Here is a 17,619-nt window from a genome sequence, read left to right on the forward strand (position 1 = left end):
AGGCCTGCCGGGCACAAAATCACAAAGAGGGACCAGCCCCCGCCAAACCTTCTCTGCCAAAGGCCACTGATGGAATACTAGCATCCTATACTAAGCATTTAGGATTGCAGGCAAGGGTAACAACTGTAGCAACAATGACAGGCTATGCAGCAGAATAGGATTAACCGAAAGCAGTAACATGCTACACTACTCTAATGCAAGCAGTAGAGAGAAGAATAGGCGATATCTAGTGATCAAGGGGGGGGGGCTTGCCTAGAAGCTCAGCCGAGAAGGAGGGGTTGTCAACACCGTAGTCGTACTTGGTAGCAGCGGCGTCGGTCTCCGTGTCTAGCGAGAGAAGAGGAGGAAGAAACAATAAATATAATGCAAACATATGCATGTCGATGCATGACATGACAAGTAACGGTGCCAGGTGTGCCCTAACGCGGTCGGAGGTGATACCGGCGAAGGGGGGAAACATCCGGGAAAGTATCCCCGGTGTTTCGCATTTTTGGATAGATGAACCGGAGGGGGAAAGTTGCGTGTTTGCTATGCTATGGATGTGTGGCGGACGAACGGGCTGCGTATCCGGAATTGCCTCGTCGTTCTGAGCAACTTTCAAGTAGAAAACATTTGCATCTGAGCTACGGTTTATTTTATATTAATTTTAAAAGATTTAATCAATTTTTGGATTTAATAAATTAATTTAATTCGAAAATTAATTAATGCACCATCCTGCGTCAGCAGTCAACGTTGACCTGGTCAACCTAACATGTGGGTCCACTGGGACCCACCTATCATAGACTCTTCAATTAAGTAACATTAGTTAATTAGTTTAATAAGTTAATTAGGTTAACTAAACACAATTAATTAAGTTAATTAATATTTTTATTTATTATTATTATTACCATTTATATATTCTTTTTTATTAAGTTAATTAAGTTAATTAGTCGTACTGGGTAGCAGCGGCAACGACAGGGGGGGGGTCGCCGGAGGCAGTAGCAGGCGCGTTGCTGCGTAGGCGTAGGCGTAGGTGCGGGCAGAGGAGCGGCCGAGGCGCGCGGCGTGGGCACGCAGTTGCGAGCAGGGGAGCCAGGAGGCGCGTGGGCGCGAGCCGAGCGGACGACGCAGGGCAGCAGCGGGCGTGCCCAGATGCGGGCGGGCGCGCTCGGGGAGTAGGGGAACAGGGCGCGGCGGATGTGGGGCTGGGCACAGTCAGAATCGATGGCGGGGACCATGTCCGGTGGCGGTGGAGCTACAGACGCGGCTGCGAGTGCTCGAGCTCGAATTCGAGCTTGGGAAAAGGCGGGGAGGTAGGCGGGGCTCACATTGAGGGGAAGACGAGCTCGGGGAGGCCGGGAGGTCGCGGTGGAGTGGAGCCATGGCGGGGCAGAGGCAGCTTCCGTCCAGGGGAATCGACGCGGGCGATGGCGCGGCAACGTCTCGGTCCAAGCTAGAAGGCGCAGGCGATGTGGACGACGATGGAGGTCCTCCTGAACATGTGCGGGCGTCGTGGGATGGCAAGTGGCTGCGGGATTGAGCGACGCATGTCGACGGCAGCGTCGGGTGAGGGAAGAGGAAGAGGGAACAGGGGAGAGGGTGAGTGGGGCTAGGGTTCGACAGAGGGGTCGACGACGACCTTGTAGGGTGGCGGGGTGGTCTAGATGGCCGCCACGCGGCAGATCCGCGGCATGAACGCACGGACGGCGTCCAGCGCGCTCCGTGAACAGGGAAGACGATGGAGGGGGTAAGTTGGGCTGGGCTGGAGTGTTGCGCGGCTGGGCCAAGTGCACAGTGCAGCCAAGCCTTTTCCTTCACTTTTCTTTTTAGTTTTTGTTTTTCTTTTAAATTCAACAACCCATTCTATTTTGCAAATTGTTAGGCCTCAAAAATACTTTTGTAAAATATGGAATGGTGCCACCTAATTACTTTGCATCATTTAGCATTGCCATAAAATGGTTTGGTATTTAATACAAATGCTTGGTAATTTTTATAATTCAGAAGGCATTTAAATTATCGCTTTAGCCACTGCTTACTTATTATAGGGCAATTAAATATTTAATAATAATGTGGTTTCTTCACCATACTTACTTATTAATTATTTGGCACAACCCGAACATTGTAGTTTTAATGTTTGAAAACTTCTACCATTTGACATTATTTTAAATTTGAATTTTGAATCAATTTTGAACTAACGCGAGATTAACAACAGTAACCGAGGGACGTGGCATCATTATTAGAGTGTTACTGTAGCTTAATTATCCTGGTGTCACAAATCTCCTCCACTACAAGAAATCTCGTCCCGAGATTTAAGAGGGGAGTAAGGGGGAAAGTTCTGGTTACGAAATTCTAGCGAGTGTTCTCGGTCTTGGTTGCTCTTCTCGAGGAGGTTGATCCATTACGTGAGGTCTTCATTTTGCTGCTTCGAGTCATCATGATGACTTCGTCTTCCTTTCTGCGGGAAGTCCACCGTACGTACGAAGGTCAAGGGGTAACTTCGGAAGAACGGACCGCTACAATGTTGCTTATCTGGTAGATAACATCAGGAAAGGTGGCGGAAAGTAACTCTCGAATTGATACTTAAGAAATTATCGAGAGCAACGTAAGAAGGTGCAAAATGGAAGTTTCAAGCCCACAGGCAATCGTTTGTTGCCTGAAACGAAGTGTGAAAGGGGTTTAGAGCAATGGGAATAAGCATTGTGTCTGATACCAGAACAGATCACTAGGAAGGTGGTCCATGAATTACATATGAGGCCATGCGCGAAGAACAACTTTGGCAACAGGGTGTACAGGAGAGTCAGGTTTCAATCCTGTGGAACTGTGGGTTATGGGCCCACCATGTGGGCTAATAGTAGGAAGAGGGGTGACGTCTTGCACGATCATGTAAGCAAGGCATGTCAGAGAATAACGAGTCAGTTTATGTTGACAACATCGTTGTTACCAAGGGCAAGGGACGAAGAGAACCATTTTCCTGCTCGTTGAACGAGGCGGACCAATAGGCAAAGTTCTCGTCCATCGGTGGCTACCAGAATGTCATCTACAATAGTAACATGGTCTTGCTGACAGAATTGTACAACGAGGTGTTTACATAAGCAGGAGAATATTACTGCTTAGATCATATAGATCACAAGAAAGGTTAAACCTAACAATGGAAAGGAAAATATGATTATCAGATTAAACAGAACAATGGAAAGGAAAATGTGTTAAAACACATATTTCAGGGGTATTTCCTTCCCAAGGACAAACATAGTATGATATCCGTGACAGGATATAATGTAGAAAACCCTCTAGGTAGGGGGAGAGAAATTTTCATGACATTACCCATACAACGGTGTTTGGATAATTGAGCAAGAAACAATTAGCATTGGGATAAGTGTTCCTGTTGAAAATCGGAGTACCACAGACATGCTTCGGGATAGCATTGACATGGTCTTCCAGCAAAGGTCAGACTTTGGATACACGAAGGATTCATCAGGAACAACTTGTAGAATAAGTCTAAGAAGAAAAGGAGCAACGCAAATTAAATGAGATGATATTGTAAGATTCTCGGGAGATGAACTATGGAAGAGAGTTCCGGAACATGAGTTCATCATTAAACCAAGGAGAGGATGCGGAGGTGGCTGATGAACTCAACGATAATTCATCGAGACTTCCAAAAAGAGGGATTTCCACAATTGCGTGAACATGGAGATATCATTAGTCAGATCAAATGATATAATGATGTATGCTCTAGGAAAACATACACAATTAAACATTGGTTGGAAGGTGCACCCGAAATATGGGATGGGTAGCATGATCAATGTTTAGAATGGTGATTCAATAAGCACTACACAAGAATGAAACTATCATTCATTAACTTACAAGTAATAGGGTTGCTATAAGTTTTGAATTTTACACCTCACAGTCCATTTGTCGATATTCCGGTTAGAAACAACACCGAGACCAAGAAATGAATGGAGATGGCGATAAGTATTACTATATCAAGAATTTCTTAAGAGGTGGTGAAACTCTAACAACATTCTTGACATAAAAGATGGTAATACTTCAAGGTAGAACATAATACGAGCTGGATTGCAAGTTGCATCCATAGGATGTATAAGTTTGTGTTGGGGGAAGGCAAGAATGTTGTCGATGATAACACAATCATCGAGGGGCAAGGATGGTATTTCCCATCGTGAATTTGATTGATATCCTGGAAGAGCTCAAAATGTTGATGATGATCACGACAATTTTGTCGAGAGGCTCCACAAAGAAGCAATCAAACAGCGACTGCTCAAGTAGAAGGACTGATGCAACAAAAGATTATTGGAACTACGAATACAACACCAACTAGGAATCAAGCTTGCCATTCGAGGTGAAACGATAAGACAAGGAAGATCGACATAAGCTTAGCTCATCGTCGAAAGTTGTGCTCCGGGAAGAAGGACCAGGTAGCACAGTTAAAAGTTTGCACGATAATGATATAGCCGATAAGGCTAGGAATGACCTGAAGGATTATTAAACTCGTAAGCAACAAGAATTACTTAGAGTTATTGAATCGGAGTGCGGAATCGATTCATTTATCGGTGTTCTCGAGTGACTAATAACTCAGAACTTGGGGGGGGGGGTCCGAGATCGGTGAGAAACAATATGTCGGTGTACAAATAGAGGGATGCGTTTTTGTACCCCTATACGTGTGCACAGGCAGTCGGAGCCGCGCCTATGGTCACACCAAGCAGAGCAGGGGAGATGAGCTAAGGTAAGACCGAAGCCCAAGACTATCAGAGCAATGCCAAGGCCAAGACCAGAAAGAGCAGAGGGACGAAGCAGGTTCCCCCGGCAAGACCCTTGCCGGGGCAGCCTCAGCAGCCCCGGCATGACCCTTGCCGGGGCAGCTCGCCCCACACCAACAGAGCGAGCCACCCTTGAGCCCACGGTCCCCAACGCCATCATCCACGTGGGGCCAGGGCTCGGGAGGCACCTCCGTGGTGTCATGCAGATCTTTGTGAAGACATATTCAAGATCAGATGAGGAGTAGAAGACGACGATCCTCGGCCAGATCCTTGCCGAGGAAGGCCACCAGACCCCCGGCAAGGCCCTTGCCGGGGACGACAGCGCGCCACGGCAAGACCCTTACCGGGCCACACGACGAGACCCTTGCCGGGCCACTCGGCAAGGCCCTCACCAAGGACGCCAACAGGGCCACCGCCAGGCCCACGCCAACCAAGATTCCACCGCTGTTCACATGCAGCTGCCAGCCCAACCAGCTGGGCGGGCACCTGCGTGGCAACATGCAGCCCCCAGGCAAACTCATCGAGCGCCTGCGTGGCGGCATGCAGATCTTCGTGAAGGCTCCACCACCGCACCACCTCAGCTGCCTGCCTGCCTACATGGCGCCGCACGCATCGCTGGCCAAGGCGCGTGTCAAAGTGAAGAGGAGCGGCGACGGACGGGACGGGCCTCGCCCCCGTCCCCAATAAAGCAAGGGGACACCTAAGCTACGCATTAAATGCGTCTTGTCCTGTAATACGAGCGATAAGCTCAGGGCACTGTACGCCTTTCCACCTCCTGTGTGCCACTATGGCAGCCCCTTCCGACTATAAAAGGAGGCCCATGGCATACTGGAGAAGGATTCGGCTCTTTCAAACCACGCACACACCACAGCTAGTTCGAGAGCTCAAGAACTCTCTGAAATACACCCACCAAAGCAGGACTAGGGTTTTACGCATCCTTGCGGCCCGAACCTGGGTAAACGATTCTTGTGCTGTCTACTAGCCCTGCTCTTCTTGCAACCCTGCGCCCCGGCAACCATAGTAGGGATTCTTGTGATCCCATAGGTGTCGTTCCATACCGACATCTTTGGCGCGCCAGGTAGGGGGCGCAATTGTGAGAATCTGGTCTAGTAGTTAGCCTAGCAGTTCTACGTCACCATGGCTCCTGAGAAGAGGGCGGCCGGAGGAACGACGCCGACGCAACAATAGAAAAGCTAAGTCATCCAGAGCTTTGAGTTATTTCCTCCTATACATAAGGTTATCGTCCTCGGAGATCTCGCCTATGTATGAGAAACCTGCACGCAAAGGGGCCCTCCCGCGATTGGCAACGCCCTTGTTCTGTTTCGAGTCTGCTCAACAGCTCAAAGCGGCCGCGTCGAGAGTGGCGGGGTAGCCTTCCGCACTTGGCAACGCTCCCGACTCTAACTCGAGTCAAGCTCGACAGTTCGGGCAGCCGCGCTGAGGGCGGCAAGGTGGTTCGCCCGGCAGCAAGCACACCCGGTAGACCAATGGGGATCCGTCCCCAAGACACCGCCTTGGGTTTACGCGCCGGTGAGCCTACCCAGTAACGTAGGGTGGACATACAAAGGAAAATCGAACGGGAAAATAACATGCATGATACTGAAAGTGCTGCAGAGTTATTACATCGAATTGTTGCTGTGGTTCTAACTAGAGATAGCGATTGTCTTGGTTGTGAACCTGCAGCGGCAAAAAAGAACAGGATGCCTAATCCCGGCGCTGGCCCTCCACCCTCTGGATTTCGCCGATTCGGCTGATGACGGGCTTGATGCGCTCCCTGAGCGGCGCGAGGTCAGTACCCTCTGGCAAGCTCTCCACCGCGGCGCCGAAGTCGAGGTCAGGGTACCAGTGCGCCACCTTGGTGAGAACCTTGGTCATGGCACCCTGGCAAAGCCTCCGGGGCTCGTCGACCAGTGAGGCCGCCCGGTTGGCGTGGAGCCGCTCCAGAGCGCCGACGGCCTTCTCAAAGAACATGGCCAGGCTGCAATTGGCGCTCACGCTCCGCTCCGGGACATACCTCACGTCCGGCATCCCCATGATGGCAAGCTGCACGGCGGCCTGCTTGGCGACGGTGGCGAGGCGATCGAGCCAACGGTTCTCGCCCGCCATGTGATCCGCGAAGTTGAGGCCCTCATTCGTCCGCAACTGCTTCTCGGCCTCCAGCTCCTTGGCCAGGATCCCCTCTCGGGTTTTGGCCTCCGACAGCACCTTCTCGAGACCCTCCAGCTTCAGCTTGAGGTCTTTGATGGAGTTGTTGGCCTCGGAGAGCTCCCCAGCCTTGCTGACGACCGCGCCCTGCGCCTCTGCCAGGGCACTGTTAAGCGTGTCCTTCTCCTGGGACAGCTTCAGGGCCTGCTCCTTCAGCCCGTCGCGCTCCGCCTCCAGCTCCTCCACCTTGCCAGCGTGAACCTGGGCCTGGGCATCGAGTGCCTCTTTGTGCCTCTGCTCCAGCTCACTGGTCCGCTGCAGGACAAGCTTCTCCACCTCTGCATCCTTGCCGCAAAGCATGGCGGCAAGCTTCGCCTCGCGTGCGGCGAGGTCCTCCTCCTGGGAGTTCAGCGCGGCCTCGTGCTGGGTCCGGGCGGCCTCGGCGGCCGCGGCCAAGTTCCTCGCCATCTCTTGAGCTTTCTCGACATCGGCGAGCTTCATGGTGAGCTCCACGTCGCGCTTGGCGAGCTCGCCCTGGGCAGCCTTGAGCTCCTTGTGGGCCTCGCGGAACCAGTCCTGTGTCTCGGCAACGCGCTTCTGGAGGTCCGCCTCCGCCTTCTCCACCACCGCTGTCCTGGACTTAGCGTTGTCCAGGCGGGCGCGGTGGAGCGCCTGGAGCTTCCGGAAGCTGGCGCCCATGACGTGGAGGAGCCGCTCTTCCTACGAACCGTCGCCACCAACGATCGGCTCGTCGACGACTTCAAGCTCGGGAGCGGCAAGCACTTCATCGTTGAACACCTCTCCCTCGACGGGTGTCCTGGTGCTCGACGCGCCTGGAAGGAGGACGAACAAGTCGTCGCTCACCCTCAGGTACTTGCCGGAGCCGGAAGCAGCAGAAGAGGAAGGCTGGTCATCAGCCACCTCCTCCTCCTCCTCGGCAGCGGCCCCGCCGGCCTCTCTGGCAGGCCCCTTGCCGGCCTCCTCAGCGGCAGCTTTTCCGGCCTCCCCGGTAGGCCCCTCGGCGGCGTCCTCGGCAGCACCCTTGGCGGCCTCCACGGCGGCGATCTTCTCAGCGTCCGCCTCGGCGGCCTTGGCGATGTCCTCGATGACGGCATCCACGTCCTTTGGATTCACCGAGGAGGAATCTGGACGCCGAAGAAGGGGGTGAGGCAAGACCAGGACCAAGAGCCGGAAAGAAAAAGAAGCAGGGACGAACGGCGAACGACTTACCTCTGCCAGTACCCGGCTAGGAAACGGAAGTCCCCTCCCCGCCAACATTTGGCATCGAGGCAAAGCCGCCGGCGCCCAAGTTCTCCTGCTCCTCCATATGCGTGGGCCCGGTGCCTGGCGCCCTTGCCGGGGACGCCCCTTGGGGCGGCGTGGTCGATGGGGGCGGCGTGTTGGGAGTAGCCCTCTGTGGCTCCTCCTGCTGCTGCTCTCCTCTTGCATACCTGGCAAGGTCAGCACCAAAGTGTCGTGCCCCTGACACATGTCGACGGGGGAAGAGTGATGAACTTACGCTGGGGCTATGCCGGGGGCTGCTGTCCGGGCTGCTCAACACCACCAGAGGTGCCCCCGAAGTACCAACTGGGGGCTGGCCACCCGCCGAGACCTTGGCCCTCTTCACCCTCTGGGCCAGCGTCTCCACGTCCCTGCAAAGATGAAGACAAGTCAAGACAAGCAACACAGATTGAGGAGGCAGAGATAACGAAAAGGAACCAGATACTTACTCTTCGTCCGCCTCCTCCTCTGCAGTTTTCCTCTTCCTCCTCGGGCTGAGGGATCCATAATCAGAAGTAACCTCCGTATCAACATTCGCCGGAGGAGGAGAAGGAGGTGGTGTCTGGACACGCGTGGACAAGGAAGGGGCGGCTGTCTTCTTCTTCACCGCGGCCTTCGCCGGCTTCTTTGCCGCCGCGGCCCTCGTGTGGCGCCCGGACCCCTCCAAGGTCAGCTGTGGCCGCGCAGCCCTGCCAGGCCGGACCGGCTCGCCGGAGCTGGCAGGCCGCAAGACTCGCCCTCTGCCCGTAGCCGGTGTCGGGCCTGCGGTCTCGGCCTCCTCCGACGACGACTCGCCAGTCACATCTTCAACCAGAGGAGCCTCGGTGCCGGCTCTGCTGGCTCCCCCGGCGGCCGCCGCCCACCGAGCGAGCTCCTACTCCGCGGCCGTCGCGGCCTTGTCCTCCACACCGCCGGTGCTGCCGGCCTCCCTTGCAAGCTGTGCCTCCCTCGCCCTGGTGGCGATGTAGTCCAGCTCCGGCTGGGTGGTGTCCTGGAAAGCAGCCGCTCGGCGTCGGCGTTGACGTACCCCTCATGCAGAGTGTCAAAGAACTGCTGCACCTCGGCGTCCTCCAGCTCCTTCCAGCTCGGGTCGGGGCCATGCGCGTTGCAGTCCGGCATCATGGCAATGTTATCGGACCGGTGCAAGTTATTGCACAACGGGACCACCCCTGTCGGCAGCTTGAACAGAGGCCCCTTGAGGACCTTGCTGGCCTTCGCGGCGGCCCTCGCGACCTTGCCGGTCCTCTCGACCTCGCCGTCGTGGCCCACGTCAAGCTGGAAGAGCCGCTGGCAGAAATGGGCGTGCCCCATCACTGTGAAGTTGTGGTTGAGGCCGGGACGATGCCGCATGATGTCGGCGGGGTTCGTGAAGAGCCAGGCTGGCCTCCCCTTGTTATGCAGTGGAGCAATCCGGCGGCGGATGAAGTCCGCCCCGATCATCTCAAGGGTGAGGCTGGACTCGGTGAGCCGGAGGATCCTGGTGGTGGCGACCGCGAGCTACTCGTCGTCAGCATCGACGTCGTTCCAATTGCTTCTGCGGACCGGCGGCGCCCGTCGAACTTCGCAGAACGCCGGCGGGTCCTCCTCCTCGATCCAGCACCACCGGCCCCGCCATTCTTCCCACCTCTCCTTCATAGCGCCCTCTGGATACACTCCCTTGGATCTTGAGACCTAGGCGATGCAACCGGAGATGGCGCCCCCTGGTTGGATCCGAGGGGAGAAGTAATGGCGGATGAGCGCCGTGTTGGGGTGCACCCCGGCGAAGCCCTCACAGAGATGCGCGAAAAGGGCCATGCACGCCACCGCATTCGGAGTAAAATCTAGGATGTGGAAGCCAAAGGTATGCATGATGTCGCTGAAAAAATCGGAGAAGGGAGGGCAGAGCCCGCATGAAAAATAATCGACAAAGAAGGGGTACCGATTTGGGGCAGCCTCGGCGTAGTCGGCGGGGATGACACGCGTGGCTGGATGCCCCGAATTCCCCCCGTCTTCACTCCCCACAGGGGCCTGAAGGAGTCCCGAAGCTCGAACACGTCAACTGTCGAGGGGAAGAAGGCGGACTGTGTCCGCTGCACCGCCAGCGCGCTCTCTGGCGGCTCCGCGGCTCCGGCGTCCTTGGCCACTCCCTTGCCCTTGGTGGATTTTGGCGCCATGGCGGCTGGGGGAGGAGGGCAGGACAGAGGCCGGCGGAAGCGCAACGGCGGCGAGCAGGAACGAAGCTTGGAGAAGAAGAGGAAGGAAGGCGGAGGTTTCCGAGATTGGGGTTGCGGGAAGGGTAAAAGGAACAGTGCGCCCGCGGTTATCCCTTTTTATGGGGAAGCCGCGGGGCGCGCTGCCCATTTACTGCGATGTGACGCATGCGTGTGGAAACCGCCCCACGCATGCTGCCCACGTCACGCACACCCCTCCACACCGCGCCACGCGCGCGGGTCGTGGGAAGCGCCACGCGCAAAAAGTCTTACCGCGGTAAAAACCGCCCCGCCTGCCCGCGCACCGTTTTGGGCCTGGCCCAACAACGTGTCGCGCTTATGTGTGGCCCAGGCCCGGGGGCTCCTGTCGGTGTAAAAAAAGAGGGGTGCATTTTTGTACCCCTATACCTGTGCACGGGCAGTCGGAGCTGCGCCTATGGTCACACCAAGCAGAGCAGGGGAGATGAGCCAAGGTAAGAACGAAGCCCAAGACAATCAGAGCAACGCCAAGGCCAAGACCACAAAGAGCAGAGCGACGAAGCAGGTTCCCCCGGCAAGACCCTTGCCGGGGCAGCTCGCCCCACACCAACAGAGCGAGCCACCCTGGAGCCCACGGTCCCCAACGCCATCATCCACGTGGGGCCAGGGCTCGGGAGGCACCTCCGTGGTGGCATGCAGATCTTTGTGAAGACATATTCAAGATCAGATGAGGATTAGAAGACGACGATCCTCGGCAAGATCCTTGCCGAGGAAGGCCACCAGACCCCTGGCAAGGCCCTTGCCGGGGACGACAGCGTGCCACGGCAAGACCCTTGCCGGGCCACACGACGAGACCCTTGCTGGGCCACCCGGCAAGGCCCTCACCAAGGATGCCAACAGGGCCACCGCCAGGCCCACGCCAACCAAGCTTCCAGCGCCGTTCACATGCAGCTGCCAGCCCAACCAGCTGGGCGGGCACCTGCGTGGCAACATGCAGCCCCCAGGCCAACTCATCGAGCGTCTGCGTGGCGGCATGCAGATCTTCGTGAAGGCTCCACCACCGCACCACCTCCGCTGCGTGCCTGCCTACATGGCACCACACGCATCGTTGGCCAAGGCGCGTGTCAAAGCAAAGAGGAGCGGCGACGGACGGGACGGTCCTCGCCCCCGTCCCCAATAAAGCAAGGGGACACCTAAGCTACGCATTAAATGCGTCTTGTCCTGTAATATGAGCGATAAGCTCAGGGCACTGTACGCCTTTCCACCTCCTGTGTGCCACTGTGGCAGCCCCTTCCGACTATAAAAGGAGGCCCATGGCATACTGGAGAAGGATTCGGCTCTTTCGAACCACGCACTCACCACAGCTAGTTCGAGAGCTCAAGAACTCTCTGAAATACACCCACCAAAGCAGGACTAGGGTTTTACGCATCCTCGCGGCCCGAACCTGGGTAAACGATTCTTGTGCTGTCTACTAGCCCTGCTCTTCTTGCAACCCTGCGCTCCGGCAACCGTAGTAGGGATTCTTGTGATCCCATAGGTGTTGTTCCACACCGACACAATACTAGATGAAGACTTGCAGGAAGCAACACAGTTCTCGAGATACCAGAGGTTAATACTCGAGGAAGATCAAAAATAGAGGTTGCGGAGATGTATCGATCAACAAAAGGCAAGTGCTTTAACTTGTCTGAGAAATGGAATCAAGGAGAAAATGTGGTCGGGACCACGATTGCAAATAATCAATACATAGATACCAGATGATTTCAAATCAAGGAAATAGTTATTATTACAAGAAGCTTCTATGACAGGATCTACATCGTGTCCATGGGCATGAACACAAAGTTCAAGGTCGACTCCCACTTCTTTAATGCATAACCTTTCATTCACTTCTCGCCTTCAACGAAGTTGTGGTGTTGAAATTTTATCTGTCATAACACCAGTAGAGTATGACCCGTAGTAGTTTCCGGGTTCACATAGATTAGAAAAAGGCATATGTCCAACCCATCGGGGCCTCTTAGGAACATATACCACAAACTTCAGGAGTAATTATCACCAGCTTGAAAGTAGAGCATGGTTGACAAAGCAGAGGATACAATTTACCAAAGGCATTATATACCCGTGGAAAGGCTCACAAGGTTATTGAATATGAAGGACGATGTCGGATAAAATCCAACAATGGATCGGGCGATCCACAACGGAGCTGATGTGAGTATCGGTACTCAATCAGAGGAAGAAAGCATGCACGGGCATCATATTATAGAACATCTGAATAATTCGATGCTTAGATAACAAAGGAATTATGATTTCCAAAACAAAGGATCAGAAGCAGACGCTTTGATCAAGGATGGATAAGTTGGATAGACCAGAGGCACAATTGACAACAAATAGTTTGGTCGAGAACCAGCTCATGTTCAAAATGACGTCTGAGCCAGAAAGATAATTTAGAAGGGTTGATAGATGATTGTGTGCATTCGCACACATGTTGAATCAATAGGATCAAAATGACGGTGTCAAAAGATACTAGTGAATATTGCTAGTGATATGGGAGCATCCATAATGTAAGCATACAAGTATTTGCAGAGCAATAGTTTGAAGAGGATGCTCAGAAGGTCGGATAGTATTTCAGAGTATCTTATGAAGCATACGAACAACTGGGGATGAACAAATACTCAATAAGTGCGAGGAATTTTCAATAGGGGTATTCATGTGGTAAAGAACTGCAAGGCAGTAAGCTTAAAGGATTTTCGGAACAACGGAGAGCAATTTAGGGCATCTTGTAATAACAAGAGCAACTGAGGATGAAGGTATGAACGATAATTGTAGGTAGTTATCCATAAGGGTATATCGGTTGTAGGGGATTGTAAAGTCGGTGGGCACAAGGATCTTGGGAAAACCTCGAAGAGTATCTTCGGAATCTTCTGGTGCAGCAAGCGATTATCTGGAGTGAGGGGCTCTCCGGGAGAAAGTCTTTCGAGAACCTAAAGTTAGTCTTGCTAGCAAAATCATTTAACCCGAATAGAAAAGAGATCAGAGTCCCAGAGTATAGGTCGAGAAATAAAACAATCATACACTAATCATACACGCAAACGTGTACGATCAAGATCAGAGACTCACGGGAAGATATCACAACACAACTCTAAAAATAAAATAAGTCATACAAGCATCATAATACAAGCCAGGGGCCTCGAGGGCTCGAATACAAGTGCTCGATCAAAGACGAGTCAGCGGAAGCAACAATATCTGAGTACAGACACAAGTTAAACAAGTTTGCCTTAAGAAGGCTAGCACAAAAATAGCAACGATCGAAAAGGCAAGGCCTCCTGCCTGGGACCTCCTAACTACTCCTCAAAGCCGAACTCCACGTAGAATCATCCTCAGGGTCTCTAGCTCCTGGATTCCAGCATCTGGTTGCGACAACCGAGAAGAATGCAAAGGGGGAAAAGAGGGAGAAAAGCAACCGTGAGTACTCATCCAAAGTACTCACAAGCAAGGATCTACACTACATATGCATGGGTATCTCTGTAAATGGGCAATATCGGTGGACTGAACTGCAGAATGCTGGAATAAGAGGGGGATAGCTAGTCCTGTCGAAGACTACGCTTCTGGCAGCCTCCATCTTGCAGCATGTAGAAGAGAGTAGATGGTAAGTTCACCAAGTATCATCGCATAGCATAATCCTAACCCAACGATCCTCTCCTCGTCGACCTGTGAGAGAGCGATCACCGGGTTGTATCTGGCACTTGGAAGGGTGTGTTTTATTAAGTATCCAGTTCTAGTTGTCATAAGGTCAAGGTACAACTTTGGGTCGTCCTTTTACCGAGGGACACGACTATTCGAATAGATAAACTTCCCTGCAGGGGTGCACCACATTACCCAACACGCTCGATCCTATTTGGCCGGACACACTTTTCTGGGTCATGCCCGGTCGCGGAAGATCAACACGTCGCAGCCCTACCTAGGCACAACAGAGAGGTCAGCACGCCGGTCTAAATCCTATGGCGCAGGGGTCTGGGCCCATCGCCCATTGCACACCTGCACGTTGCGTGGGCGGCCGAAAGCAGACCTAGCCCCCTTAATACAAGAGCAGGCTTACGGTCCAATCCAGCGCGCGCCGCTCAGTCGCTGACGTCAGAAGGCTTCGGCTGATACCACGACGTCGAGTGCCCATAACTATTCCCGCGTAGTTGGTTAGTGCGTATAGGCTAGTGGCCAGACTCAGATCAAATACCGAGATCTCGTTAAGCGTGTTATTTTGAAGTAACCGTGAACGCCGACCAGGGCCAGGCCCACCTCTCGCCTAGGTGGTCTCAACCTGCCCTGTCGCTCCGCCACAAAGTAACAGTCGGGGGCCGTCGGGAACCCAGGCGCACCTCTACCGGGATGGAGCCACCTGCCCCTTCAGCCCCCATCTGCGAATAGCATCATAAGTAATGTAACAGTATAAAGTATATAGCATATGCCCGTGATCACCTCCCGAAGTGATCACGGCCCAGTAGTATAGCATGGCAGACGGACAAGAGTGTAGGGCCACTGATGGAATACTAGCATCCTATACTAAGCATTTAGGATTGCAGGTAAGGGTAACAACTGTAGCAACAATGACAGGCTATGCAGCAGAATAGGATTAACCGAAAGCAGTAACATGCTACACTACTCTAATGCAAGCAGTAGAGAGAAGAATAGGTGATATCTAGTGATCAAGGGGGGGGAGGGGGCTTGCCTGGAAGCTCAGCCGAGAAGGAGGGGTCGTCAACACCGTAGTCATACTGGGTAGCAACGGCGTCGGTCTCGGTGTCTAGCGAGAGAAGAGGGGGAAGAAACAATAAATATAATGCAAACATATGCATGTCGATGCATGACATGACAAGTAACGGCGCCACGTGTGCTCTAACGCGGTCGGAGGTGATACCGGCGAAGGGGGGAAACATCTGGGAAAGTATCCCCGGTGTTTCGTGTTTTTGGACAGATGGCTCGAGGGGGAAAGTTGCATGTTTGCTATGCCATTGTTGTGTGGCAGACGAACGGGCTGCGTATCCGGAATCGTCTTGTCGTTCTGAGCAACTTTCATGTAGAAAACATTTTCATCCGAGCTACGGTTTATTTTACATTAATTTTAAAAGATTTTATCAATTTTTGGATTCAATAAATTAATTTAATTCGAAAATTAATTAATGCACCATCCTGACGTCAGCAGGACATCAACAGTCAACGTTAACCGTTGACCTGGTCAACCTATCATGTGGGTCCAGTGGGACCCACCTATCATAGACTGTTCAGTTAAGTAACAGTAGTAAATTAGTTTAATTAGTTAATTAGGTTAATTAAACACAATTAATTAAGTTAATTAATATTTTTATTTATTATTATTATCATTTATATATTCTTTTTTTAAAACCTTTTTTTATTTTTTGTTCTGGGCATGGGCCCCGTTTGTCGTAGGCCCAGGGGGGGCCTAACGGGCGCACGGGCAAGCGGGCGCTGGGGCGTTGCGGGCGGTGGCTCAGCCGCATCCACGGGTGGTGGTGGCAGGGGGAGGCGCTCGGCGGCCGGCGCGGTGTAGCAGCGGCCAGAGACGGGTGCGGCCGAGCGCGGAGGGGCAAGCAGGAGAGGCACGGGCGCGGGTGGCCAGCGGCGGGCGCAGCGACGCTAGGCGGCAGCGATAGGGAGGGGGGTCGCCGGGGGCAGTAGCAGGCGCGTTGCTGTGTAGGCGGGGCGACAGGTGCGCGTAGACAACCGCAGGCAGGCGCGTGCGGGTCGTTCCGGGGCACAACCGGGGTGCCGTGCGGCGCGGGCAGAGGAGCGGCGTGGGCGCGCGGCGTGGGCGCGCAGTTGCGAGCAGAGGAGCCAGGAGGCGCGTGGGTGCGAGCGGAGCGAACGACGCAGGGCAGCAGTGGGCGTGCCCAGATGCGGGCGAGCGCGCGCGGGGAGTAGGGGAACAGGGCGCGGCGGATGTGGGGCTGGGCACAGTCAGAATCGATGGCGGGGACCACGTCCGGCGGCGGTGGAGCTACAGACGCGGCTGCGAGTGCTCGAGCTCGAATCCGAGCTCGGGAAAAGGCAGGGAGGTAGGCGGGGCCCACATTGAGGGGAAGACGAGCTCGGGGAGGCCGGGAGGTCGCGGTGGAGTGGAGCCATGGCGGGGCAGAGGCGGCTTCCGCCAGGGGAATCGAAGCGGGCGATGGCGCGGCAACGTCTCAGTCCAAGCTAGCAGGCGCATGCGATGTGGACGACGATGGAGGTCCTCCTAAACATGTGCGGGCGTCGTGGGGAGGCAAGTGGCCGCGGGATCGAGCGACGCATGTCGACGGCAGCGTCGGGCGAGGGAAGAGGAAGAGGGGAGAGGCGAGAGGGTGAGTGGGGCTAGGGTTCGACAGAGGGGTCGACGACGACCTTGTAGGGTGGCGGGGTGGTCTGGATGGCCGCCACGCGGCAGATCTGCGGCATGAACGCACAGCCGGCGTCCATCGCGCTCCGTGAACAGGGAAGACGATGGAGGGGGTAAGTTGGGCTGGGCTGGAGTGTTGCGCGGCTGGGCCAAGTGCACGGTGCAGCCAAGCCTTTTCCTTCACTCTTCTTTTTCTTTTTTGTTTTTCTTTTAAATTCATCAACCCATTCTGTTTTGCAAATTGTTAGGCCTCAAAAATACTTTTGTAAAATATGGAATGGTGCCACCTAATTACTTTGCATCATCTAGGATTGCCATAAAATGGTTTGGTATTTAATACAAATGTTTGGTAATTTTTATAATTCAGAAGGCATTTAAATTATCGCTTTAGCCACTGCTTACTTATGATAGGGCAATTAAATATTTAATAATAATGTGGTTTCTTCACCATACTTACTTATGAATTATTTGGCACAACCCGAACATCTTAGTTTTAATGTTTGAAAACTTCTACCATTTGATATTATTTTAAATTTGAATTTCGAATCGATTTTGAACTAACGCGAGATTAACAACAGTAACCGAGGTGACGTAGCATCATTAGTAGAGTGTTACTGTAGCTTAATTATCCTGGTGTCACAATCCTGCAGCTTAGTGCAGATGAAAACAGTGCTACATGCGATCTTATCTACATGAACGTGCTATGCTCATGATATGCTTATGCATGCATGTAATTTGTCGGGGGCCCCCAGCGCTTCATTAATTTCTCTGTTCCTCAGGGTCCGCGCCTAGCTTTGTACAAGGGGTTACATGCAACATCGGCAAGGCCTGTACAAAAGGGTGGCTACCGGGCAGGGCCCGATAGCCGCGCCTTACGGGTAGAACTTTCGGA

This window comes from Triticum aestivum, chromosome 7D (assembly GCF_018294505.1).
Source record: "Triticum aestivum cultivar Chinese Spring chromosome 7D, IWGSC CS RefSeq v2.1, whole genome shotgun sequence".
Lineage (NCBI taxonomy): Eukaryota > Viridiplantae > Streptophyta > Magnoliopsida > Poales > Poaceae > Triticum > Triticum aestivum.